We start from the raw sequence: 26,494 nt of genomic DNA on the forward strand, positions 1-26,494 counted from the left end.
GCGGTTGGCCAACGTAACCAATCCGCCGCTCAATTCCCTTCTCTATTTATGTGAGCTACTGTCACTTCCTACCAATCATCATTCATCATGTTCAAGCAATGGTTGATAGCATGAGCATTCTCACCGCTTCTAGCTTCTCCTCTTTGAAAAATATGCATACATGCTGAATTATTCAAATTGTGTATCCGGTATCCCACATTGAAGAAAAAAGAGAAAATTGTGTCTACTTTACAAGGTTAATGGGATACTTTCCTCATTCCATATGGTTGGTGGAACCTCGTTGGTCGTACACAGTTGACACTCGTGACGGATGTGACCTAGGCTTTTTTATCAAAGGCTCTGACTTTAAATAAAGTGTACATTACTGATAGAGAATCAGCTTGACGTGCACATTAGCTAGCAACAACAGCAACATCTACTCTTGTTTCCTTTACCAATTTGTATTAATTCAAATAGCATGTTTAAGCATATGCTAAAAAACGCAAATAAGACACTCATTGATAAGCCTTAACAATATAATGCATTCATATACATTTTAATATCATCAAATAGCTCACATATGTATTTCTACCTTTAACTTGCTGTTCTTGACATGTTTACCTCTTAACAAAAAAGCAAACTTAGATTTTGTTTGGCAGTTATCTTTCTAAGAGAATAAATATACATTTACAAGCCAGGCCAATCATTAAAAAAATCATTAAACATATGATCATTACTAGAATAAGAAAAAAATATATGTACTTAAATTCGGAACAAATTATAGAATATTAGTAGAATTTGATGTTCTTCATAAATATGATATTGTTGATAGAGAGCTTCGATGTCTTGATGAACTTTTTTTATCATCCACTGGCATAAGAACAGGTATTTGGCCATGATCAACAAAGTCAATCTTGTTTAATCGTAAACAACAAAGCATTTGCTGTGGTAGCTCCTCTGGTTTTTGTGCCTGGTCAAAAGATATATTTGTTAATGAAAATTTGTTAAAGATGTAAATTAGCACTTGCATATCTTTAACACAAATTATATATTATACGTGGCCATTCATTATAGGGGTTACTTCGTTAGTGTAATAGGGGTTATTTCGTCGGTGTTATAGGGGTTACTCGGTCAGTGTTATAAGGGTTACTTAGTCAGTTTTATAGGAATTACTTAGTCAGTTTGATAGAAGTTACTTTATTCTTTTATAAGTGGCCACACACAAGACGGACTGTATTTTTAAGCCCTGTTATCATTTTTTTAAACTAAGCTACTTGGAGAATGACTCGGCTAAGAGGTTAAGTGTTTTTTTTTTTTCTCAAATATGATAAGATTAAATAAAAGGTATACACGTTATATGATAAGATAGTACCCGAATGGTCAAACCAAGATCAATTATGCCATTTTTCAATCTATCTCGAAAAGCTTCAAGCCCTTTCCCTGATATGTAACTGAAGCGATCAACATCCAAGTCTATCTTAAAGTAATTCTTACCCTGAAAGACAATAGATCAATAGAATTGTTATTTTACGATGGTCTACAATAATTAAAAACTTTCGACAACAAAAAACACAAATTTTTGGTCATATGAACTCTTCTTTTAGCTTTCCAACTTTTAGCATGATTTTGTCATGTTTTGACATGCATGCGCGTATATTGAAAATGTGATAGACAAAATTTGGCAATGTTAAACATAAAAAGTAGAATATTTCTTCTATTTCTTTATATGTTTGTTCGTGGCGGAGTAACATGACTTATTTTAAAATTTCGTTAAAAAAAAGAAAAAGAAAAATAAATAAATAAATAAATAAATAAATTGTAGCTAGGTTGAGGTCTATCCTAATTTAAATTTGTTCTAGAAAGTAATCATTTTACATACATTGTAAAAATTGTGTTGGGGGCGTGAAAGAACAGGCTTTTCATTGTAAGATTGTACAAGCTTTTTTTCAGTAGAGCTCAAATTGAGATCTTCAGGATTAACCAAGCCTGCTATGATTTTTAGCCTTTCTCTATAAGGAACTAAAGTTTCTTTAGAAAACCCTTCTACTTTCTCCATTTCATCATCAACCATTCTCTGTCATAAAACAAATTTAGAGATTCAATGACTTATACGACGTACAAATATTAGTGCTCAGCTATCAATTCAATAGTTTTATTTGTTGATCCATGTAAAGCAAAAAGTAAAGCAATATGCATACCCTATTAAACCTACTAAATATGCTCATTTACTTTTAATCCACCAAACTTTTATTTGTGTTCATGAATTACAATTACCACCCATTAAATAATGGTAATGGACAATTACGATATAAGTGCAAAACATTTTATACAATTTGTGATGAGCTAGCATTAACTTGGGAAAAAACATTGATTTTTAACTCGTTCTTATTATCACTATTTATTTTCAGTTATCAAACAAATTGTAGATGAACTATGTATTAATGAAATGGTGGTGACCAATCATTTGTATAATTTTGAGAAATTTAAGTTATGTGAATCAAAATTTAATTGTTAGCGAATCATTATTAATTAATTTAAAGGTATTTTCTTTAAAGGATCGAGTATTTTCTTGGTTATTTTATTTTAAATGAGTTACACCGCTTTAACTTTTTAAATATATACAAAGTATGTTTTATGGCATTATGGGGAGGCAGGGGAGTCATCGATCTTCTAAAGTTGCTCCAAATTAAATGTACCTTGACACAATCTTGGAAGTGAGGGGAGACATTCTTCTCAAAGCTTTCAGAAAGTTTGTAATACAAAACAAGGCTCATTCCTTCCCCATCACTATCGCCGCCAAACATGGTTGTTGGATAAGTTGGTACCTATTACAAAAATCACAAATGCAAAACAATTATTATTGCACGAGTATTAAGCATCAAACGAAATTAAATGTTATATTCAAATGGAAATTAGCTAGCTAGGCATATGGATACCCTATTACCTCCATTTCGAGATCAGATGTTAACAAATTTTGAATTTTGACACTATTCATAAACTCCACTTAAACCATGCTTTGTGATCTATACATAGGAGAACATTATTGTAGTTATGTATGTGGGGGTATTAGTAGATCTAATTTGTCTCCATAGGTATGTATTTACATAATAATAACAACAATTTATAGTTTTTTACTTTTAGAGACATTAATGCTTACAATTCTACATACCATAGACAAATATGAAATGGTAAAGCATTAACATTTTTTTTAATGGGATGGTAAAGCATTATCCAAATGTGAAACAGAGGTAGTAAATTTACTTGAATATTTACAATGAGAATTGGAGGAACCTTCTCATCCATATCATCCCGGTAGAGGGAAGTTCAAGATGTTGTGCAATGTGATTAATCTTTCTTTGACAAATAAACAAATCTACCCCAAAGGGCTCATAAGGGCAAATATCTGGCGCCGGACACTTCTTCTTGTCTCTACATAATAGGACACTGAAGTTATAACCTTCGTGAATTAATAAGAATTGTAAATTTTGACCGATTATCTTAAGTCTGCCTATTCTGTATGACGTGCTTTGGCTAACATATTCAGATAAGTTTAGTTATACATGATAGTATAAGTTTACATAAATTATTATGTAACATACTTAAAAGGTTGGAAAATTTTAGCTATAAGCTCATACAAGTTCTAACGAAATAAGTTTTCAAAAACACATATAAAATAAATTCAGATTGATTGTGTCATTGTAATACCCTAACTTTTTAGTAGTCGAAGAAATGAATGTATTAAACAATCATGAGATCAGTTTTAAAAATATGAGATCGGTTTTAAAAATATGCAAGTGCTTAAAAAATTAATTTGTAATAAATGATAACATAAAATGTAATACGAAGTAACTAATATGAGATAGAAAGGTTACATACTTAAATTATGTCTTGCCACGCAAATTGAATTTCGAAGGAGAAACTTCAAGCCAATGTCCTGATATGGATTTTTGTCTATCTATAAATGGAATTAAACAGCCTGCTCTTGGACGATATAAGTGCTTCAATGCACCTATACATAAATTTCAAATTGGTGATTAATAATAATAATGAACTCATCATAATTCATAAATGCCATATATAAATATCAATAATATTGGGAAAATTTGCAAATTGCAACCATTTAAAGTTATTGTAAATTGCAGCCATTTAAAAAAGAATTGTAAATTGAAGCCCAAAAGTTGTTATAAATTGTAAATTGCAACCTACTTCAATTTGTTCATCGATTTGCGTGTTGAAAAATGTTTGGTTAAGGTTTAAGCGGTCATTTTATCCCATAAGGATCCGAATTGATCTCGAAATTGGCAAAAAAATAACATAAGGTAGCACGACTTAACTCATGACGGACTCACTTGATTACCAACCCTAATCTCATAATATACGACATAAATGTAAACACGATAACAAATTTAAATTTAAGTGAAAAAAGTATATTTAAGTATGTAACAATACTTAAGGATGCATGGATAGGAAAATACTTACTACTCTCTATATTTTCAGAAGATTTTCGTTTGAAGGAAATGCTAAATATTGATGATTTTTTCCGAATAGACGGTCGTCCGGAATTTTGTATGTAGCTCATGTCATTGAAGCTTAATGAAGCAAGCAATTGTGGTAGACCAACCTTCAATATTGCCCATTTGTCTTGAGTAGTCTTCTCTAAAGAATCACACTTCTCCTTTAGATAAGTGAAGTTTTCATTAGATTGATCTAATAGCTTCTTCCTAGTAGCACTAAATTGATCAGCTTTCCCAGAACGCAAAAAAGTACATAAATTATTACTCTATGTTTTCTCTACTTGTGCATTAGATGTATGTATGTCAGTATGTGTAACAATCTATCACTAATCTATACTATATACTAAACTAATTATCAAAGGGGACACTTGACATAATTTTGTAAAATATTTTCCCTCCAAAATGCTATTTATTTAATTTCTTCTACAAATTCTATTAAAAAACTAAAATTCTTTTATATATTATATAAAATGCAACACATAAGAATTTCAATTTGAAAAAAAAATTCAAATTTGAAAAAAAAAATTGTTACATATGTCATTTAATTTCAATTAACTCAATTTAAAATTACTATTATTATTCATAAATTTTACTTTAATTATAAATCTGTGCATTGCACGGGGCCAAAAACTAGATGTAACTAAACTAAAACCATTTACATCATCTCTATACCTACACGTGTTGTGTAATTTTCTCATGAAAAAATTACCATCAAAATTATTGTTTATGACATAATAATTTTTTTTTTCTTTTCTATTTTTGTCCTTCCAAATTCAAATGTTGGAAAAATATATAATTCTTCATGAGTGTTAACTATCCAAGAACAACTTAATTAATGATTTTTCTTTCCTCCTAGAGTATGTAAGTAGGAGGAAGCCCCATTTTATATGTGATAAACAAAAAACGTTTATCTAGTGGAATTTTTATAAATAAATCAAAAATACTCGATCTAAGTTTTTTTTTTTTTTCTCACGAAGATAAACTTGTATTTTCTCATGTAAGTTGTACAATTTGTTGAGTTATCAACTATATTACATAATATTTCATTGAAAAAAAAATTGATTTTTTTAAATTTTAAATCATATATTGCATGGGTACTTAATAAAAAAAAAAAAAAAACAACAAAACAAAACAAAAAAGTTTGAGGTGCATTTTGTATGAATTACCTTCATAATCCATTGATGAGTGACGTTTATGTCACTCCTAAGGAGTAGTTTTAGAGTCTTTTCCGTGTTTATTTTCCCTTATTTTCCTTTTATTCTCTTGTTTTCTCTTTAATAAAGTTTCTAGTTTATTTTGGTAATTTTGAAGTGTTTTAGTTTATTTTCTTTATTTTATTAGCTTTAGTTTATTTCCGTATTTTATTTTACTTTATTTGTTTGTTTAGTTTTTGTTTTATTTTTATTAGTTTAGTTTTATGCCTCTTATTTTCCTATTTTATTTTATTTATTTCTATTTTATTTATTTTATTTTATGTCCCGATCCTCTCCTCGATTTTCTTTGTGTGTAGGTTTGCAATCGTATTAAGGTTCAAAGCTCAAGTGTGTTCCGAGTTTCAAAGTCATATTCGCGTTCGGGTCCCAAGTTGAGTCAAATGCCAAACGAGCACAATTCACAAGCTTTCAACATCAAGCCCCTGCTGCACTCTTATCCTACACCACACCTTTCCTTATCCTACACCACACCAAAACACCAAACTTCCCTCAATTCACCATCTCCCCTGCTCCAACCTCCAACTGCCAAAACCACCAGCCATCAACAACAACCACCGACAACAGCAACAGCAGCAAACCCCCAGCATCTCCAACCACCACTCACTCCCTCACCACCTCACAACACCAGCAACAAACTCGATCACACTACCAACTCCTCACAATCACTCACGCAACCTCAACACCACCAGCCACAACTAACACAACAACATCCACCGCCCTGAACAACCATCAGCAACAAACTCCTCAGCCACCATAAAGCCCCAGCAGCGTCGGCATCAACAACACCAAAACCGCACCACCTCTGCTTCCATTCGACCACCAGCAACCAGCAGTCACCACCGCAACTCACCACAGCAAACCCATCTCAACCACATCCACCTAATTACAACAACAGCAACACCACCAAAATCAGAGCAGCCCGCACCTCTTCCCTGCAATTCCCAGCCACCACCAACCACAATTCACCAGCTGCGCCACCGTTCTCACTCACCAAGAACCGCAACAGTAGCAGCCAACAAATCGCATTTCGCTCCTCCAATCATTCAATTTGCAATACCCTTCAGAGCGGACGCTCACTCCTCTGAAGCGGCCGCTCCATTCTTGGTTCAATTTCACCAATTTGAGGCAGAAGATCAGAGCGGACGCTCCGATGAGTATGAGCGGCCGCTCCGAGTTTCGCGTGTGAGATTGTACGGATTAATGAATTTGAGCGGCTGCGATTTCTTCCATTAATCGAACGGTGGCGATTAAGTGATGATTGCTGATGATGATTGATGATGGACGGTGAAGATGATGGTTGATGATGCTTGATGGTTGGTGATTGAATTAGAGCAGCCGCAAAAGGAGAAAGATGATGAAGGTCGTGGGTCTGATGGGATTTGGGGGGTTTTGGGTTTTTATTGTTTTCTTTTCTTTTTATTTTTATTTCCTTTTTCCTTTCTCTTTTATTTTTCTTTTTATTTTCTTTTATTTTCTTTATTTATTTTTCTTATTTTCTTACCTTAGTATTTATACCCATTTTCTAGGGTAATTAGGGGAACTTATCAATCACCAATATTTTTGATTCTACTCTCTAATTTAGTTTTAGGAGAGCTTCTCTCTCTAGGTTTAGATTAGAATTAGAGTAGTTTAGAGAGAGAAAGTAAGGGTTTTTCCATTGATGAACTTGGATATTGAAGAAGGAGCTTGATTGAATCTTTGCAAATCTTCATCTTCAATTAATGAGCAACCTCTTACACTCTTTCTTTGTTTTTGTATTTAGTTTTATTTGCTTATTTTGATTTTCCTTCATTGCTTGTTGATCATGTTGATTCTTGATTATTTGTTGATTAATCTTGTTATTATCATGATTAGTGAGTAATTTCCCCATTGAGGGGATGGTTGTGGTGTAGTTGGATCTTGAGCATGTTCTAGGTTTAGAGTTGATTTATTTGTGATTAAAGTCTTTATGTGCTTGATATTCTTTAATCTACTTGCAAAATGCATGTTGTTAGTTGATTAAAGGTGAATCTTTGCTAACAAGGAACGGAAGTTGACTTAGTTAAGGTTCATTGTTATCGATTGTTATTTAATAGTACCTCCTAGTATATGGTTCTAATGTGGAAACATAGAGGCTATGTTAGGAGAAGCCAATTGACCCCGGAAGGCGGCTAGATTGGATCCTTTATTTCGATATTTGAGCATGTTTAGTTCATAATTAATTCAACTTCTATGCTTTTGTTTATGTTCAAGTGAATGCTATACCTAAACCATTTCCCTTAATGTTTTATTTCTTGTTTTAGCATCTTTAGACTTTAGTTTATTTATCTCCTATTCCGGACTAGCTTAATTGTCGATAACATTTGGTGGTGTTTAACCGTTCTCTGTGGTTCGACCCCTATGCTTGCCTTATACTCGTATTAGGTTTGTTTAGGTTGTATAAATTGTATTTGATCTAGGTGTAGTCGTTTGACGACGCGATTATTCCCTTGTCAAATTGGCGCCGTTGCCGGGGAACGGCTTCCATTACCGTTGTGTTATCTTATTGAGACTAGTCCATTGTATATATTTTTCCTTTGATTTATTTTTGTTCTCTTTGTTTTGTTTTTGTTGTTGAAAGATGGCTTGTATTTCTATTCCTCAATTTGATAATGAACCGTTTTGGGTGTATTTTAATAGACTTGAGGATTTCTTGGATGGTGTTAAGGGTTTTACCAAGGGTGATTATTGTGAAATCATTAATTTGGGATTAAATGAGCATTTTAGAAGAGTGGTTGATAATATGCTAAATGGTGATCTTGAAACTATGTCTTCGGATAAAGCTTGGGATTTCTATTCATGGTTAGCTAGGGATAATTATGATTGGGAGAGGGCCAATCACGAGACTTATGTTCGGGATTCTCATGCTTTTAATGATGATGCTAATTGTCATGATTTGTCTAATATGAATTCCCATGATGTGCTTGATGCTCCCCATAGTGACCATGTAATGCATGATTTCAACTCCCCTCCCTCTATAGCTCAATGTAATGAGGTACATTCTAATGATGATGAAGTGCATGTTCTTTCTCATATTGCATCCGATTTTTGCATGAATTCTAAAGGTGTGCCCCATAGTTCCCTAGATGATTCCAATGAGCAAGCTTTTGACTCGTCTATCCATGATGATTTGGACTCAAGTGAGATTATGGCACAAATATTTCTTGAGTTTCAAACGGTAGCCCATAACCTTATGAGTGAGTTCATTGATAAGGCTTCATTAGAAAGAGATGAGTTTGAGAGAAATTTGCCCCCATTCACTCCTGATTTTGAGATGGTAGGCCTTGAGAAAGGTATGGGAGATGTTGTTCAAGATGGTGAAGAGGAGGTTGAGGTTGAATCATTTGGAGTTTTTGAGCTTGAGGGAGATGTAGATCGTGAGGGTTCTTCATTTGAGGATTCCATGATTGATTTCCATGCCCTCATTAGTGATGTGAGACCTTGTGGTGAGGGAGTAGCTACCCCTTTTCCCCTTTCTCATACACCTTTCTCCCAAAGGTTTAACCATATCCCCTACTATCCTATGTTCCTCCCTTCTTTTCTCAAAGAACCGCTTAGGAATCCTTTTCCTATTCATGCTTCCGAAGCCCCCAACTCTTTCATTGTTGATGAGGAAAAGAGTTATAATGCCAACCAAAAAGATTTTTGTGAGGAGTGTTTGCCTCCCTATCTTTCTTTTTCTTCTTATTGTATTGATTTTTCTTTTGATTCTTTTACTTTTTCTTTTCCCCCTTCTATTAAGCATAAAGTCTCCTTGTACTTTATGTTTGCTTGTCATATGAGCATCGCATATGCTCTATTTCTTGATATGTTTGCCGGTGCATATGACAAGCTTTTGCGTTCTTTGTCGGGTTATTTACTAGATTGGTCATGCTTGGACGTTAAGCAAGCCTTTGCGGGAAGTAACCCGTGTTTTATTGCTTTCATTTTCTTTTGTTTTAAGATTAGATTTTCTCTCATGGACGTGTTTGTGTTCCTTGCTAGGTACACAACTTGATATACTCTTGCGCATTGGTGATGATCAAGAATCAAGGAAATGTGCCTCAACTTACCTATCATGTGGAATTCAAGCCTTATTTGTAGAGATTGTGGCTCATATGAGGTTATTTCGGTTTTTTTTTTGTGTGATTTTGCATTTATCCCATATCCGGTAATATCCTTCTTTTCCCTCTCTCTCTCTTGCTTATTGTGACTTGAAGATCATGTGTTGGTAATGTTGGATTAATTTTTCCTTGTTTTCCCCTCCTTGGTTTCATCCTTTATGATTTGAGAGCTTGGTTTCATTCAAGCTTGGGGGAGGGTATTCTATCATGTTTGGTGGGATGTTGATTCATATATGTCATGCACTTGAGTATATGCATTTCCATGTTTTTCATGCTTTTGGAAAATCCAAAAATATTTTTGTTTACTTCAAGGCAAGTTTAGCAAATTGTGCTTTGTTTGTACTTATTTTGGACATTATATCTTTTGGATTTGTTTACTCTTGAATGCCTTTCTTCCTAAGTGGTTAATGTGTGCACGGTTTGAGAGTGTCATTGGTTGACTTTAGGATATTACATGCTAAGGTAGCCGGGTTAAGAACTTTTAGGGCGCCATGAAGCCTTAGTTCACGGGTATGTGGTAAGATGGTGTTGCTCTCTATAGCGGATTTGGCACCCTTAGTTGGTATTTGCTTAGTTATAATCCCGTGTGAGGTAACATTGTTCTAGCCTTCATCACTTTGTTGTGTGGCACATTTGGATCCTTAGCTATGCATGTCTTGATCCTTGTTTTGACTTATAACTCCCAAGATCGTGACCGAAGCACTCTATGGGAGGAAAAGGGCACTTCTTTCTCATTTTTCTTTATCTTCTTTTTATTTTGTTACAAATTTGATTTTCTATTTTGCATAAACCTACTTGCTAACCAATTTGAGCCTTATGTTTCCCGCTCTTGTTTAAACCACATTACAAACCTAATGGCCTATGTTTACCAACCTTTTAGTTAGTGAAGCATTGGCATGTGAGGTTTGAGTTTTGAGTTGTTGATCATAGACAAGATGCATTTTGAGATTTGGTTAGAGTTGAGCTTTTAAAGCAATATGCAAATTTATGAAAATCAAGTGAAGTTTCAAGAAAAAGCCGTCCAAAATTAAAAAAAAAAGGCAAGGACAATGAATAAAGTAAAAAAAAAAAAAAAGAAAAAAAAAATTGAAAAAACAAAAACAACAAAAATATTTTTAAATGGATTCATTTTCTTCCTTAGTTTAAGCATTGAGGACAATGCTTTGTTCGAGCTTGGGGGGAATATTGTGTGTTTGTGTTGAATAAGCTTTGGGGAATGGCATTAGTGGTATTTTTGCTTATATTTAGTGAATTCTTGAGTTATTTTTGAGTGTCGGCCGCACTTTTTGCTTCACTTAGGAAATATCACCAAATTTTAAATTTTTACCTCGCCTTAACCCTTAGCCTTACGTTACAACCAATAAAAAGACCCTTAGACTCTAGTGGGTTAGGTCAAAAGAACGGTGGAGGGAGATAGACTTCAAACCTATGGAAAGAGTATGCATAGTTGAGACGTCGGGATTACCTTCTCAAAGTTTTTCATTTCTTTATCTTTTTCCGGTTCCTTCGTGGAATCTTGAGAAGCTAGCTTAAGGGTTGATTTGAAGCTAGTGGAGAGAACGTGGCCCGATTGGTTGGGGCTAGGGTGGATTGAGTCCTAAGTAGTTCTCTATGCTTAGCATGTGTTATGTTTCAATCAACCATTGACATCTTGGAACGTGCATACATTTGTCCATTTAGAAAGGTTTGCATTCATTAGTACTTGTCCTTATCTCTTGTCCATATATGAGCTTGTGTTTTGCTTTTTCTTTCCGTGTTTCTTTTTCTTTACCTTTGGTTTTGTTGCCTTGCCTTGGTTTTTGTCGAGAGTTGTGGGGTAAGCTCTTAGGAAACCCTCACGAGACCTCACTCGTCCTCATAGGCGACTTTGGGGTTTTAAGGGCTTGTTGTAGCTAAAAACAACCGTGATTCCTACGACAGTGAGTTAGTGTATATTCTTTCTCTTTGTTTCTATTTTTGTTTCTTTTGCTTTCAATAATTCCTTCTTGTTCTCTTTTGCCTTAGCTTTGCTCGAGGACGAGCAAAGGTTTAGCTTGGGGGAATTTGATGAGTGACGTTTATGTCACTCCTAAGGAGTAGTTTTAGAGTCTTTTCCGTGTTTATTTTCCCTTATTTTCCTTTTATTCTCTTGTTTTCTCTTTAATAAAGTTTCTAGTTTATTTTGGTAATTTTGAAGTGTTTTAGTTTATTTTCTTTATTTTATTAGCTTTAGTTTATTTCCGTATTTTATTTTACTTTATTTGTTTGTTTAGTTTTTGTTTTATTTTTATTAGTTTAGTTTTATGCCTCTTATTTTCCTATTTTATTTTATTTATTTCTATTTTATTTATTTTATTTTATGTCCCGATCCTCTCCTCGATTTTCTTTGTGTGTAGGTTTGCAATCGTATTAAGGTTCAAAGCTCAAGTGTGTTCCGAGTTTCAAAGTCATATTCGCGTTCGGGTCCCAAGTTGAGTCAAATGCCAAACGAGCACAATTCACAAGCTTTCAACATCAAGCCCCTGCTGCACTCTTATCCTACACCACACCTTTCCTTATCCTACACCACACCAAAACACCAAACTTCCCTCAATTCACCATCTCCCCTGCTCCAACCTCCAACTGCCAAAACCACCAGCCATCAACAACAACCACCGACAACAGCAACAGCAGCAAACCCCCAGCATCTCCAACCACCACTCACTCCCTCACCACCTCACAACACCAGCAACAAACTCGATCACACTACCAACTCCTCACAATCACTCACGCAACCTCAACACCACCAGCCACAACTAACACAACAACATCCACCGCCCTGAACAACCATCAGCAACAAACTCCTCAGCCACCATAAAGCCCCAGCAGCGTCGGCATCAACAACACCAAAACCGCACCACCTCTGCTTCCATTCGACCACCAGCAACCAGCAGTCACCACCGCAACTCACCACAGCAAACCCATCTCAACCACATCCACCTAATTACAACAACAGCAACACCACCAAAATCAGAGCAGCCCGCACCTCTTCCCTGCAATTCCCAGCCACCACCAACCACAATTCACCAGCTGCGCCACCGTTCTCACTCACCAAGAACCGCAACAGTAGCAGCCAACAAATCGCATTTCGCTCCTCCAATCATTCAATTTGCAATACCCTTCAGAGCGGACGCTCACTCCTCTGAAGCGGCCGCTCCATTCTTGGTTCAATTTCACCAATTTGAGGCAGAAGATCAGAGCGGACGCTCCGATGAGTATGAGCGGCCGCTCCGAGTTTCGCGTGTGAGATTGTACGGATTAATGAATTTGAGCGGCTGCGATTTCTTCCATTAATCGAACGGTGGCGATTAAGTGATGATTGCTGATGATGATTGATGATGGACGGTGAAGATGATGGTTGATGATGCTTGATGGTTGGTGATTGAATTAGAGCAGCCGCAAAAGGAGAAAGATGATGAAGGTCGTGGGTCTGATGGGATTTGGGGGGTTTTGGGTTTTTATTGTTTTCTTTTCTTTTTATTTTTATTTCCTTTTTCCTTTCTCTTTTATTTTTCTTTTTATTTTCTTTTATTTTCTTTATTTATTTTTCTTATTTTCTTACCTTAGTATTTATACCCATTTTCTAGGGTAATTAGGGGAACTTATCAATCACCAATATTTTTGATTCTACTCTCTAATTTAGTTTTAGGAGAGCTTCTCTCTCTAGGTTTAGATTAGAATTAGAGTAGTTTAGAGAGAGAAAGTAAGGGTTTTTCCATTGATGAACTTGGATATTGAAGAAGGAGCTTGATTGAATCTTTGCAAATCTTCATCTTCAATTAATGAGCAACCTCTTACACTCTTTCTTTGTTTTTGTATTTAGTTTTATTTGCTTATTTTGATTTTCCTTCATTGCTTGTTGATCATGTTGATTCTTGATTATTTGTTGATTAATCTTGTTATTATCATGATTAGTGAGTAATTTCCCCATTGAGGGGATGGTTGTGGTGTAGTTGGATCTTGAGCATGTTCTAGGTTTAGAGTTGATTTATTTGTGATTAAAGTCTTTATGTGCTTGATATTCTTTAATCTACTTGCAAAATGCATGTTGTTAGTTGATTAAAGGTGAATCTTTGCTAACAAGGAACGGAAGTTGACTTAGTTAAGGTTCATTGTTATCGATTGTTATTTAATAGTACCTCCTAGTATATGGTTCTAATGTGGAAACATAGAGGCTATGTTAGGAGAAGCCAATTGACCCCGGAAGGCGGCTAGATTGGATCCTTTATTTCGATATTTGAGCATGTTTAGTTCATAATTAATTCAACTTCTATGCTTTTGTTTATGTTCAAGTGAATGCTATACCTAAACCATTTCCCTTAATGTTTTATTTCTTGTTTTAGCATCTTTAGACTTTAGTTTATTTATCTCCTATTCCGGACTAGCTTAATTGTCGATAACATTTGGTGGTGTTTAACCGTTCTCTGTGGTTCGACCCCTATGCTTGCCTTATACTCGTATTAGGTTTGTTTAGGTTGTATAAATTGTATTTGATCTAGGTGTAGTCGTTTGACGACGCGATTATTCCCTTGTCATCCATCTTGAAAAAACTTCCACAATAATCTTCAAGCATATTTTCATAGTCTGTGGAGTATGATGTGGAATGAGGAATTTGGCCTCCATTTGCATTTTTATTACCTACAATTGTAGAATTATCTGGAAAAAAAAATCTGATTGATCTGAATTCAATAAGATAACATTAGAAAATGTTATACTTTTAATTAAGTTGTAATAATAAAATTAAGAAGATGTAATTACCTCCATGAACACTAGTGAATTCATCTTCCGAATCCGACTCCACTACACTAACTGAATCAAACCATGCTTCCTCCTTAGAGATACCTACACATGGTTTATTATAAACTGATAATGATTATCTATCTAATATGTTTGTGAAGTTGTGCATAGGAAGAACAAGTTGTGCCGAAGATAAGATACAAGGAACTCAAGCAATGAAAAAGCATACAAGTATATTATAAGGAACATGAGTAATATATGATAAGCAATATAAGAAACAAAAACAATGATGAGCTATGATTGATAAGCTTGATGATGGCTAATTTAAGGAACACATAAAGATAATTATGTAAATAGATGTTTATATAAGTTAGCTTCATGAAGTATCATAGCTATGCATACATGACTTGTGTATGTTTGGGAAACTTAATGTATATATGCTTATGAGTCTTTTAGTCTAGGCTTTCTAGGCGTTTCTATCTTGTAATGTAAAGTGTTGTAAAGTGTTTGAGTTAAAGGAACTTTAAGCTCTTTGTTGTAAAGCTCTACTTTAATTTAGCTTAGTTTTAGTTTCTCTTTCTTGTTTTAAAGTTTCAAATCCAGCTAGTTTATTTAATTTCAGACATGTCTCGAGTGTCCAACATATTGGTTTTAGCTCTTTATTCATGTATATGTATTGAGAGTTATTCATTAATTGAGATCTTGCAATTAAAAAGGCTAAACTGTGAGTGTATTCTTGTATATTGGGGTGTGAGAGTTTGTGAGGATTATCTTTATTGTAATTGAGAGTTTGCAAAGTGTAGGCTTCTAGAATGAGGCTGAGTGAGTAGTGCTACGGGAGTACCACTGGGGACTTGAATGTGGGATTCAAGTTGAGTGAGGAACAATTAGGTTACTGTTGAGTTCCGGATAGGAACTAGGCTCGAAGCAAGCTAAGTTCGCTGTAGGAACTTGTGAGAAAGGTCTAACTGTAATAGATAGGTTGTAACTAGGATTGTTTGGCCTATTATAAAGAATGGTTAAGACAATCGCTAAAGGGTCGAGTTTTTACCTCAAGAAATTTATATTATGTGAAAATTAGGCAATTAGCAACATACTACAATTCACCCACCTCTTGTAGTATATCATCCATCCAAATAACAAAGTCATTTATTTCTATGTGTGTATGATATATCATTCAAATATCCTTGTTTACTTGTAGAGCAACTAAGAAAATCTAAAGTTCATTCACAAAAAGAACCGCAGAAGTATATAAGCAAAATGATATTGGTAAACTTTCGTCATTCTATTTACCTAATTCTCACTTTATTAGAGCTAACAAGGAATGTGTATTACATTATATACGAACCAATTCCTCTATGGTATGATATACATTGATAAACCATTAAGTAAAAGCTTAGAATTTTTGTTTCTAGTTAGATTTAGGGTTCACTAAGCAAAACTAAAGTTTGCTTAATCTAATACATACATTGATATCTTTGTTTTGTTATTTGGCCTTTCATTTCTATATAAGGAATCTGAATATCTACTTGATTGATAGCAAATTTTTAGTGAGTTAGGGGACAAACCTTTATAATTTGATGAGTAATTTTATATCAAATTTAATGTTATAAGACTTATAATGTTAAGATAATAATGAACAAAGCTTCATCTACTATGCATGATTATCTAATGTTAGTGATCTTGATTAATGCAGATTATTGTACGAAAAATGAGGAAATTTATCATACACATGATTGTTCATGTTCAGAAGATTGACTTAGGTAGATTAATTATGTGATTTCCTAGCTAGTTTTAAGAAGAGTTGCCCAACTTGCCCATATGTCAAAGAAAGAAGAAGAGTAGGGCATGATCTCAATTAAGTATGATTTTTTTTTCTTTTTTCTCATCATTATTTATTGCCAATGAATAATAATACTATGTTATTTGTTAAGGTTAGGCATTCCATCTTTAAATATTGATATAATCTACATCCTTGAAAAATTAATGTCTATAACTTATGATAATTGCTTCAATTTAGACAAACATTTGTACATATTATAAAATAATTAAGAGGAAGGAAATCATGTTACCATTAGGGTTACTTTGATTATGATGCAATTGCATTTGCCTGAGAAGGAATGATGAATTCAATACCTCCGATCTTCGAAAATCACTTGTTTCACCCTCCCCAACATCCGTATGAAGAAATTGGCTAACAGTTATGTCAGTTATGAAGCTTGTCCCGTCATCTATTGGCTTATTTTTTTCTTCACCAACAAAATTTGAAATTCTTCGACGATGTTTGGTACGGTGATAACGGAACTTTCTTCGTGTCCTAACGGATTTTGTATGTTTTGAGTAACAACCACCCATTGTGATCACTTATTTCATTAAAGAGTACAATTTTATATAAATCACCCTTCACCGAAACTATTTGTACATGCACTAGGATTTATATCTGCACAAAAAATAAAAAAAAATAAAAATAAAGAAAAAAAGGAATTAACAAAATTAGCTTAACTTAGATTTCTATTCCTTTTTTGAACCAAATTTTAAGTAGCTATAAGAAAACAACATATATATAGCGTGGTATGATTATGAATAATAAGAAAATATGCATGTGTGACGAAGAAGAGCAATCAAAAGGATTAAATCAAGGAAAAATTAGAAAAAATAATCCCAACTTTCATTAATTTTGGTAGAATAATCCCAACTTTAGATTATTTTGGAATAATCCGAACTTTGGGGGTATTTTTTTTCTTCAATCCCAAATCGGTCAACAAAAGTCAATGACCTGTTGTAACAGATTATATGCCACATGTCAAGCTGCAATTGGTCCAAAAAAAAGAAAAAAAAATTAATTTTAAAAATAACCAGAAAACCCTTAATCTCCTACCTAACCATCGTAGCCCCCACCACCACCACCACCACCTACATCGCCGGCCGCGCCTACTCCTCCCTTCCCCTGCCCCAACGATGCGCCGCTTTCTCCCAAAACCCCCTGTGTTGGTGTTGCGACCCACTTCCACCCACAAGTCCCTCATTTTTCATTCGAAACTCCTCCCCCAAAACCGGTGATGCAACCCACTTCCACCCACTTTCTCACCGTCAAAAACCCTAGCAGCTTGGGTTTTTGATGGTGGGGGAAGGGTATTTGGGGGTTTTCGGGAGTTAGGGATAGTTTCAAAGGGAGTTTCGAGTGGTGCCGTGGTGGTGGGGGCTCAAAAAGGAGTTTCGAGTGGTGGTGGCGGCTGGAAATCGAATGATGGTACCGGCGAAAAAGGAGGGAGGAAGGTGGGTCGCATCACCGGTGTTGGGGAAGGGGGAAACCGGCGTTGGGGGAGGGGGAAAACCAGCACGGGGGGAGGGAAGAGTAGCAGCGGCCGCCGGAGATAAAGTTGAGGGTGGTTGGATTGGTTTGGGTGGTTTTTTTTTTCTGTTTTTATATTTTTTTTAACCAATTACGTGTAACACGTGTCATTTTTTTTTTAAAAAGAAACCCATTCAACCGGTAATTGGTATTTGGGATTGAAGAAAAAGAATACCCCCAAAGTTCGGATTATTCCAGAATAATCTAAAGTTGGGATTATTTTACCAAAATTGATGAAAGTTGGGATTATTTTTTCTAATTTTTCCTTAAATCAAAATGATTTTGTCTTTTAATTATCAGAACAATCAAAACTATTCAGTAAAAATTGGAAAAAAAAAATGTAGTTGACTCTATTTAATTTGTGCAACATTGTGAAATGAATGTAAAGGTTTTGTGAAAATTGAATGTATTGTAGGTAAAAATATCACTCTTATTTACACAACGTTTTTTATATACACCCGGGTTTACATAGAGGTAGTCAGATAGGTGCCACCAAAAGTAGTTCTTTTTCTCATTTTAAGATTTTAAAATGAGCAAAAATATTAAATGAGTAGAAAATATCCTTGGTGCAACTTGCATTTGAGTATAAATTAGTATTATTATTATTATTATTGTTATTATTATTTACAAGATTCAGAACATAGCCGCTTTGACTGAGTTTGGAAAGAACCAAGTCTCGGATAATGCACGAGGAAGTAACTTGTATGTAACCCGTATTACTAACCTTTAAATAAAATGAATAGATTTTATATAACCATTAAACTTGATACGCATGAATACGAAAAGAGTTTTGTTAATTGTATGAACCAATATAATGTCAAGACAACAAGCATTCATATGATAAATCCCAAAATGTGATATTTATATATTTATAATTCAGTTTTGTTGTTAGGGTATTATGAGAATTTAATTATGCATGTTGAACAAAACATAACAATGAAAGGAACATAGGTAATTGATCTTCCATCTATTTATCCTTAAATTATACTAGTAAAAATTATATATAAGGTATTTATTAAAATATATGAATGATAAATAACACAAATTAACGTGTGAACAAAAATCAAAATCTAATCCTAGAAACACATATAAACTTGAACACATTTTCATGCATGCATGTATCCTACCTTCAACCTACATTGAAAACCATTCTTCCACCATATTTTAAAAAGCATGAAAACATTAATAATAATGAGAGCATGTCAAATTGATTTATTAATTAAGCACCCAAAATTCAATACTAATGATATATTAAAATAACACATGATAACAAAAATTAATTCTTTTGAAAAATGCAATACAAAAAAGTTATGATACCTCAAAAGGTAAAAATGATAACAAAAATCATGGGATGATGAACATGTCGATATTGGTTTCCCCTTATCCTTGTCAAATATACATATCAAAGATAAATAATGTAAAAGAGAAACAATATGGAACTTAAAAGATGTAAGATAAAATTTGAAAAGAATGACTAAGAAATTTTTGCAACTGAAATTTTGCCCCTTTTTCCTCGAAAAAGATATTTATTTGATGTTACACCCTCAAAAGGGAGTTTATCCTTTCCAAGTTTTACGTTGTTGTCTTAATTTTACATATTTAAACAACTTAATTAGCTACAACTAGCTAGCATAAGGCCACCACATGCACAAGAGGAGAGATAGAGAGGATTGGATTTGAAAGCAATGCAATTGTTGCTCCTTATTAGGTCCCTCCATCTCAATAACATATATACACATGCATTAATTCCTCCGTTCCCAAATATTTAACACATTTGACTATTTTTCACTATTTATATATTAACTTTGACTATTGTTTTTTTGGTGAACACAAATTCTTAAATGAACCTGGTTCACACTAATTTATTGTGGACCACTAATATTAGAGAAACTATGATTGTTTTATTAGTAAAAAAAAAGGTCACTATAATAAAAATAAGGTCCTCATGTTGAAATAAAAGTCATTTTGGTAATGTATAGGCTATAAGAGGTTAAATTTTTTAATGAAATATTTTATATACTGGTCAATATGAAACATAAAGGTCAATATGTAAAAATTAGGGTTATAAAGTTGTATTTAAGTTCACAATAATATTAAATATTATACAAGTTTTAATAAAGGTTACTATGTTAAAAATAAGGTTACTATGTTAAAAATAAGGGTCAATATGTTCAATATAATGTCAGTTGCGTGTGTATAAATATCGGATCCACAATAATATTATTGTGGACCAGGTCCACGCAAGTCTTTCTGTTTGGTGAATAGGTATTAATATAAAGTTTCATGATATCAATTTTTTAATAATTTTTTACTAATATTTTATCATATATCTGTCTAACTAATGCATTAACATGAATGCAAGGTAGCAAAGATTTACAATCGAGACCAAAAAAATAGAGATGAAGGAGAGAAAAGGAACAATAGTGAAAGAAAACTTCACAAAAAGAGAAGAAAGCTGGAGTGAAACGAAAAATTCTCCCAAGGAAGAAACACTAGAGAGATCAACAAAATTGAAAAAGCCTACACATTTGTTTCAAGCTAAGGTGGCTCTTCCATAGTAGTGTATGTAAAATAATGACAGTTAAAAATATTATTAGTGGTTCAAATTTTGTTAATTAGGCCTATTAATCCAATTTTGAAATGCTAAGACATAAGTTTACATTAGGTTTAATAGATCCTAATTTCTTCAAGGTCCAATAGTTCTGGCCCTACCTACTCTTCTATCCTTCTTTCTTACTGAATTTTAGAGGAGCTGAGGTTGCATAAACAAAATCAAAGTTAGCCTCACTAATACCCTATTACTGGAGATGACACATACCACTAATAACCAACTCTAAGGCCCTGTTCTTTTGAGCTTCTGGGCAAAGCAGAGGAAGACAGAGCAGGACAGAGCATAGCAGATTTCAATAGAGCAAGGCTAGACTTCCACACACTGCGGAGCAGAGCAGAGCACGGCAGGGTAGAGCAGAGCAGAGCAGATTTCAGCAGAGCAGTGCAGAGCATGGCAGGGCAGAGCAGAGCAGATTTCAGCAGAGCAGGACAGAGCAAAGTAGCTCTAAAGAAAAGGGCCTAAGTATTGTACTAAAAAAAATATAATCCGATCCAGCTCAAGTTGAATACTTTATTTAAAACTCTAGTAATTTGAATTATAACCCGTGCTTAACACACTTAATAGTAGGTTATTGAGTAATGAGATGAGAGGATTGATCGATTGTTAACTTAAAAATTTCTTGAAAGGAAACAAAAACAAATTGCAGTCTCAAATTTGATCACAATCTTATTATATAACTGTTAGATTTTGGGAAAACTCCTCAGATCGGAGTGTGTACCATTGATTATCATATATAGAGGTTTACAAGAGTCGTAATCCTATTATGATAAGGATACGAGGTATAACAAAATATATACAAAATTATCCTAATCTGCGACAAATATTATCGTAAATATAATATCTATCACACCCCCGCAGTCGTAGCGGGAGGAGGTCGTACGCTAAGACTGGACCTGAATTCCAGAAATAATTCTCGCGGTAGGCCTTTTGTGAAAATGTCCGCAAACTGATATCTAGAGGGAACATGGAGAACCCGGACTTGCCCCAAAGCAACCTTTTCTCGAACAAAATGAATATCCATCTCCACATGTTTGGTGCGTTGGTGCTGTACCGGGTTGCTAGAAAGGTAAATAGCGCTGACATTATCACAATAGACGATAGTAGCCTGCCGTAGAGGACAATGTAACTCAAGTAAAAGATCACGAAGCCAACATGCCTCAGAGACAACGTTTGCGACACCTCGATATTCTGCTTCTGCACTCGACTTAGATAATGTATGTTGACGCTTAGATGACCAAGACACGAGGTTGTCCCCAAGAAAACAACAATAGCCCGAAGTAGAACGCCGGGTATCGGGACAACCTCCCCAGTCAGCGTTAGTGTAAGTAATCAAGCGATGAGAAGTAGTAGGATATAAATGTAAACCGTGATCAATGGTACCCTGAACATAACGCAGAATGCGTTTCAATGACTCATAGTGAGGTTCCCGAGGATCATGCATAAAAAGACACACCTGTTGTACCGCATAGGAAATATCTGGCCTGGTGAAGGTGAGATATTGAAGAGCACCTGCTAAACTGCGATACAAAGTAGGATCCCGAAAAGGTGGTCCTGAATCTACACTAAGTTTGGACTTAGTGTCAACTGGAGTGGCAGCAGGTTTACAAGAGGATATACCTGCACGCTTTAGAATCTCCTGTGCATACTTTTCCTGTGAAAGTAGCAAATAAGAAGGTTTTCGGGTCACTGCAATTCCCAAAAAATAACTCAGAGGCCCCAAGTCAGACATAGGAAACTCAGTTTGCAACTGAGAGATGATCCCTGTACGCAACCTGTCAGATGAGGTAGCTAAAATAATATCATCAACATATAGGAGCAAATATGCCATATTATCACCCTGCCGAAAAGTAAAAAGAGAGTTGTCACTCTTGGCAATGACAAAACCCAATTTGATGAGAAAATTTGCAAAGCGTTGGTACCAAGCTCTGGGAGCTTGTTTTAAACCATAGAGAGCCTTGCGGAGCCGACAAACATGAGAGGGAGCCCTCCGATCAACAAAACCCGGCGGTTGATGCATATAAACAGTTTCCTGCAAATCACCATGTAAAAAGGCATTTTTGACATCTAATTGATGTATCGACCACTTTTTAGCCAATGCTAAACTGAGGACAGTACGAATAGTGGCCGGTTTAACTACCGGACTAAAAGTCTCATCACAATCCACACCTATTTCCTGCGACCTGCCATCACATACAAGACGAGCTTTGTGCCTTTCAAGGTCACCATTAGACTTGTATTTATGCTTGAAAAGCCACATACAATTAACAATATTCACCCCCGTAGGCCTAGGCACCAAATCCCATGTCCCTGTTCTAATAAGAGCATCAAATTCATCTTGCATCGCCGCATTCCAGTTAGGGTCATTAAGAGCATTTTTATATGTCTTAGGGAGCGGTGATTTATGTGAAGGGATGGTCATATTAGCTTGGTGATATTTAGGGTTAGGTTTAAAAATTCCATGTTGACTACGAGTCACACGTGGGGAAGGTGGTGGGGGATGAGTGGGCCGAATGGGCATAATGCCCCTCAATGGTGGGGGCGTGTATGTGGAATTGTTTGTAGGTGGAGTAATGGGTTGGATTGGTGAATTTAAGGAATTAGAGGAAGTGGGCTGATTTGGTGAGGTGGGCCCAAAAGGGAGGTTAGTGGAAATGGGTTGATTTGTGCGCAAGGGTGTAGTGGGGTTTGTTAGTGGGCTGCTAGGTGGCGGATTGATCTGGTTTGGTGAGGGAAACAGATCAGTCCGATTGTGGGCCGCGGGTGTGGAGTGTGGGCCGCAGGATTGGGGTGTGGTATGCTGCCATAATGGAGAAAGAAGTGGGCTTGGGTCAGTGGGCTCCAAGAAGGTGTAGTCCGAATTTCTGAAATTTGGTAGATTTCGATAGGGAAATTGAGACTCATCAAAAGTGACATGTCGGGAAATAATAAGCTTATTTGTAGATAGATCTAGACACTTATAACCTCTATGGTTTGCGGGGTATCCCAAAAAGACACAAGGGGTTGATCTTGGAGCTAATTTGTGTGAGGCCGTAGCCGATAGATTAGGAAAACAAAGACACCCAAAGACTCGCAAATGATCATAGGACGGAGTTTTACGAAACAAGGCATAAGCGGGAGTCCCATTGGCAAGAGCTTTGGTTGGCATAATGTTAAGAAGATAAGTTGCCGTTTCTAGAGAATCTACCCAATAAGGAGGGGGAATCGAAGCATGAATAAGAAGAGTACGAGAGATGTTATTCAAGGTTCGGATCATGCGTTCGGCCTTCCCATTTTGAGATGAAGTGTGTGGACAAGAAAAACGGAAAACTAAACCATTAGTGACACAAAATAATTTAAAAGGTTCATTATCAAACTCCCTACCATGGTCACTTTGAAAAGATTTAATTGGCCGTTCAAATTGAGTGGCAACATAAGCTCTAAAATTCAAAAAAGATTGAAAGGCTTGTGATTTGAATTTTAATGGAATAGTCCACACAAAATGAGTAAAATCATCCAATAGTACTAGATAATATTTGTGACCTTGATAACTACGAATAGGTGAAGTCCACAAATCGGCATGAATGATTTCAAAAGCAGTAGAAGTAGTACTATTTGAATTATGAAACGGTAACCGAATATGTTTTCCTAATTGACAAGAAACACAAAAAATAGAGTCATGCTCCTTATTACATGAAATTAAATTTCTAGACCTAAGAAAGCATAAAATAGAGTTCCCGGGATGTCCAAGACGATCATGCCAAGAGGGTGAGGTGGCAGCAGTGAGTGATGTTGCAAGACAAGTGGATGGGCTAGTGGTATTGGTTACTGGATATAAGTCCCCCGAACTATTGCATCTCGTTATTACCTTCCCCGTATGTAGATCCTTCACAGAAAAACCAAATGGGTCAAATTCAATAGACACAGAGTTATCAGATGTGAATTTTCGAACAGAAATAAGGTTTTTGACAATTTGAGGTGCTAAAAGAACATCACGAAGTGCAAGAGGAGGTTTTGAATAAGGTAGAGTGGTGTGACCATAACCCGTTACCGGAATGCGACTTCCATTACCAACTAAAATATGATTATTATTGCTCAAATTAAACAAGGGCATGAGAGTACCTGAATTATTTGTCATGTGAGATGTCGCACCCGAATCCACGTACCAAGAGTTGTCTTGCGGAAGGGTCATGGTGGCGAAAGAATTACCCAAATCCGTAGGAGTCATCGGTGGTCCATAAACCGGAGGCTGTTGATAAGCCGGATATTGGTATTGGGCTTGATAAGCCTGTTGTGGGAATTGGGGTGCATAAGTAGGCCTGGAAGGTGCAGCATTGGGCCGTGCTTGTTGAGGGTAAGGAAAGGGTGCAGCTGGAACCCAATGTGGAGGTGGCTGCTGTTGGGCCCAATTTGGAGGTGCGGCCCATTGATTTTGTTGGGGTGGGTTTGATTGTTGTTGCTGCTGATTGCTATCATGACCTCGACCCCTCCCTTTTCCTTTGTTGTTGCTGCCACCACGACCGCGTCCCCTGCCAGCACCCCTGCCGCCGCCGCCGCCACCGGTCCTCTGCTGTTGTTGTGAGTGGCTTGGCGGTGGTGGTTGTGTGGCATTGTTACCGGTGGATTGTTGAGCCACGAACGACGAAGTTTGTGTGCCTTGGTCATTGGAGCGCCTTGTTTCTTCCAAAAGGAGACGAGAACGAGCTGTCTCGAAAGACGGAAGGGGGTCCGAAATTAACTAGCCCTGAGACAAGGCGAATGACCAGTTTTTGCTCCGAAACCGGTTGATCGACGGCTGCCAATTGATCTTTTAAGACTTTCAATTGTTGACAGTAGGAATTGATATCGGCAAAATTTGAAAGATGAAGGCTGTTGAATTGATTTTCGAGGTAGACGGCTCTAGTATTTTTATTATCTTGAAACAAAGCCTTCAATTTGTCCCAAATTGCTTGAGCCGAGTCGCCTCTGCCAAGAACAGTAGTAAGTAAGTCCGTGGAGATAGTGCCATAAATCCATTGTTTAACAATGGAGTCAAGACGAAGCCACAAGGAATCTGAAATATCAGCCGGACGCGGAGTCTTTGGATCAATATGATCAAGGACGTGAAAAGCATGACAATGAACCTCGAATAACTCGACCCAATTCGAGTATTGAACCTTTTCCCGATCAAGAATCAAAGGTATAGCGTTCTTGATGTTGTTGACGGAAAGGGCCGGATGGTATTCCGTTGATGGTGGAGGAGGTGGTGGGGTGGGTTCATCGTCTTTAGCCATGACATAAGAAATTCAGAGATGATGGCAGAATGAAATATGTGCAAGTGATCCTATGGAAGTGCTAACTAGAAGACAAAGAAGCAAAGAGCTGCACAATATATTACAAGTCAACGAAGGAAAAAGAATTTGGGTATGAATTAACCAGTTAAGAAATTGCGGAAACGAAGGTCCCAAATTAAAAACAAAAAACCAAGGAAAGTTGGAAAAAAAAAAAATTTAATTTGAGATCGAAAACCTAAGCTGTGATACCATGTTAGATTTCGGGAAAACTCCTCATATCGGAGTGTTTACCATTGATTATCATATATAGAGGTTTACAAGAGTCGTAATCCTATTATGATAAGGATACGAGGTATAACAAAATATATACAAAATTATCCTAATCTGCGATAAATATTATCGTAAATATAATATCTATCAATAACTAACACACCAATGTTCATATATTTCAATCAAACACTTACAAATGACAATCAACATTTGGACCTAAAACAGAGGAATCATACTTATTGACACACTAAAGTATCACTAACATACCAAACATCATAAAGAAAGTTTTTTATTATGTCATAAACGAAACTACGAAAGTCTAATTTTGTACTAAACTATCAATCAGACTGTTAACTAAGCCTAGAAATGCCAGCATTCGAAAGCAACTACGTTCTGTCTTTCCCTCATTGTAATTACTCCGATCAGTTT

The 26,494-nt window shown here is 35.6% G+C and overlaps 1 pseudogene; it reads right to left on the reverse strand.

The window, feature by feature from the left end:
* Positions 1 to 787: 787 nt before the first annotated feature.
* Positions 788 to 20,938, reverse strand: LOC145584006 (uncharacterized; annotated as a pseudogene).
* Between the last annotated feature and the right edge of the window lie 5,556 nt (positions 20,939 to 26,494).

Source organism: Chenopodium album, chromosome 16 (genome assembly GCF_948465745.1).
Source record: "Chenopodium album chromosome 16, dcCheAlbu1.1, whole genome shotgun sequence".
NCBI classification, from domain to species: Eukaryota; Viridiplantae; Streptophyta; class Magnoliopsida; order Caryophyllales; family Amaranthaceae; genus Chenopodium; species Chenopodium album.